We start from the raw sequence: 2,807 nt of genomic DNA, 5'->3' as shown, positions 1-2,807 counted from the left end.
AGAGTGATCTGCACACTACCACCGTTTGATCCTGCTGCTACTGCTACAAGTCAGAATTCTACGGGGCATAAGGTAGATGGATTGCTTCACAAAACAAAAGAGCAAACCAAGACCAGGATCGCAATACCTCCACAACCACCTCAAGCAAAAAGGACGCAAACAAGAGAGAGGCCATCTTCAACCCTCCTTCCTCCTCGTGATCCACTGCTGCATCCTGCTATGATTACTCCGCCATGCCCCATCCCAGAGGGACAGTAGCCGACACCGCCGGAGTTGCGATCATACACGCACGTAAGTGAAACAAAAAATATTTATATACGCATCTTGTATTATCTGCACATTTTTTGCTCCCTCCAGGATAACAAGTTCATAAACTGCATTTTAAGGTGTTATTTGGATTAATTCTTTTCTTTTTCTGCAGACGCCAGATCTACCGGATTATCTAATACCAAGACTAAAAATGTGATTCAAAGATGTAGAGAAAGCAAGGGAATTTTATAACAGATACGCCAGACACGCTGGTTTTGGAATCAGGAAGACGGGTGGAAATGACAACCACAAGTATTTTGTTTGCGCCTTCCAAGGGATACACACATCTTCTGTTTCAGAGGCCAACAGGACGCGAAACAAAACATCGCAGGGGACGGGATGCAATGCAAGAATGAGGGTGAAGGTGCAGGAGGATGGCACATGCGTGGCAGTGGACATTGAGTACAATCATAATCACGAGCTCATGCAAACTGATGACATGCTGGTATTTTTGCACTCACACAAGAATTATGACCCCACTATTTTGGAGTACGTAAAGCTCATGCAGTACCATGATGTCAAGCACACAACAATCATGTCCATGCTATCTGAAAATGAAGATGGAAGCTACTTCCTAAGCATGACCGGACGAGACCTGCTAAACGAGTAAGTATTCAAAACACCCACATACTGCAATGTAAAATAGCATCGTAGCTCACAACCCTTGCTAGCAAAAAATAAACAAATGCATGTTTGCATGTGATTTGCAGGAAAGCCATGAATGCAAGGAAAGATGATTTGGATGATGTATTGAAACTTGTTTCATTCTTCAAAGACATGAAGGCAATAAATGATGAGTTTTTCTATGACATCCAAGTGGACAAGGACAAGTCAATTAAAAACATTTTCTGGTCCAATGCAAGCTGCCGAGGAGCCTATCAAGACTTCGGCGATTGCGTAACATTCGACACGACTTACAAGACCAACAGATTTCATATGCCCATGGGAGTGTTTGTTGGAACAAACCATCACTTGCAGTCAACAATATTTGTTGTTGCCCTGATAAGAGACGAAGATGCAAAGTCATTCAAGTGGTTGTTCGATACATTTCTACGGTGCATGAACAACAAGCACCCAACTTGCATTCTAACAGGTGAGTTCAAAAAAAAACTCCTCAAGTTTCATCATCTTTTCAGTCTATGGGTCTGTGTTGGTTGGGTACATTGGTTTTGTCTGAAAATAATGTAAAGAATGCAGTTCAACCACTGTAAGCACAGAAGTCCAACTAGCAGTACAAGAAAGCAAAATTATCTTTCACATGTTTACAAAAAAATTAGTTATGAATGTGAAGTTCAAATACATGAATCATAGAAGTTCATGGACAAATCTGTAAGATAAATATATGTAGCATGTTCAGAAAAATATAGTTATTTACGTGAAGTTCAAGCACTGCTACCACAGAAGTTCAACAACAATGCTTTAAGAAAAATTTTGATTGCGACACTACTAGTTTGTCCTACTACTAACTGTGAAGTTCAAGCACTGATACCAAAGAAGTTCAACAACGCTACTATAAAGAAAAAATACATGTGACATTCTTAGATACCATACTGCCAAGATGTGTAGTTCAAGTACTTGTACAACATAAGTTCACCATCAGTACAAAAAAAGAATCAAGTTTCATTTTTTTTAATTCATGCAGACCAATGCCCATCGATGGCGAAAGCTATACCACAATCATTTCCAAACACCGTCCACAAGCTATGCTGTTGGCACATCATGAAGAAGTACAGGGAATACCTCGCGTTGTTGTACAAAAAGTATAAAACATTCAAAGAGGAGGTCACAGCTATATTAAACTGGCCACTAATGCCAACGGAGTTTGAAGATGCCTGGGCTAAAATCATGCACAAATACAACCTGGAGAACGACGAGATGATGACGCAGCTCTGGAGTGATAGGAAGATGTGGATTTCAGCATATTACAAGAACATTTTCTGTGCTAGAATGACTTCCACACAACGAAGCGAGAGCATGAACCACGTGCTAAAGAAAGGGTTTGTCAAGGGGATCCAGAACCTACACAAGTTTGCTAGGCGGGTCAATGCTTGCATACAAACTCGGATGCAGAAGGAGAACGAGCAAACAATGACCAGCATGGTATGATGACAAGTAAAAAACACCCCAATCATGTTCTGTTTTACCTTCAACATGTGCACTTTGAGTTTAAAAAAATGAAACCCATGACTCTGCTTCGACTAATATCTCACTTTTTGACATGTGCAGACCAATCATGTGACAAAAACAACTTACGGCTACGAGGAAGACATGTCTATCAAGTACACGAGAGCCGTGTACACTGAGATGAGGAATAGGATGAGAAAGGCCACGCTATTTCGCGCAAAGCGTACAACAGAGCCCACTAAGTACCTTGTGTACTACCACAACAAGCCTGGCCATGATGATGAAGAAACATTTTCCTGGTCAAAGCATGAATTCCAGGTTGTAGCTGACCCAGAGAAGGAAATATACGAGTGTGAATGCAAGCTCTGGACACA

This window comes from Triticum urartu, chromosome 2, assembly GCF_003073215.2.
Source record: "Triticum urartu cultivar G1812 chromosome 2, Tu2.1, whole genome shotgun sequence".
Taxonomy (NCBI): domain Eukaryota; kingdom Viridiplantae; phylum Streptophyta; class Magnoliopsida; order Poales; family Poaceae; genus Triticum; species Triticum urartu.
This window is presented reverse-complemented; position numbering follows the sequence as displayed.